Source organism: Bison bison, unplaced genomic scaffold (assembly GCF_000754665.1).
Source record: "Bison bison bison isolate TAMUID 2011002044 unplaced genomic scaffold, Bison_UMD1.0 scf7180017864130, whole genome shotgun sequence".
Classification (NCBI taxonomy): Eukaryota; Metazoa; Chordata; class Mammalia; order Artiodactyla; family Bovidae; genus Bison; species Bison bison.
In genome coordinates, this window is record NW_011494702.1 from 622,254 (window position 1) to 622,479 (window position 226).

Below are 226 nucleotides of genomic sequence, written 5' to 3' on the forward strand. Positions count from 1 at the left end.
GTTTTCATTCCCAAGAACAGTGTAAGAGAGTTGCCTTTTCTCCACACCCTCTCCAGCATTTATTGCTTATAGACTTTTGGATAGCAGCCATTCTGATTGGCATGAAATGGTACCTCATTGTGGTTTTGATTTGCATTCTCTGATAATGAGTGATGTTGAGCATCTTTTCATGTGTTTGTTAGCCATCTGTATGTCTTCTATGGAGAAACGTCTATTTAGTTCTTTG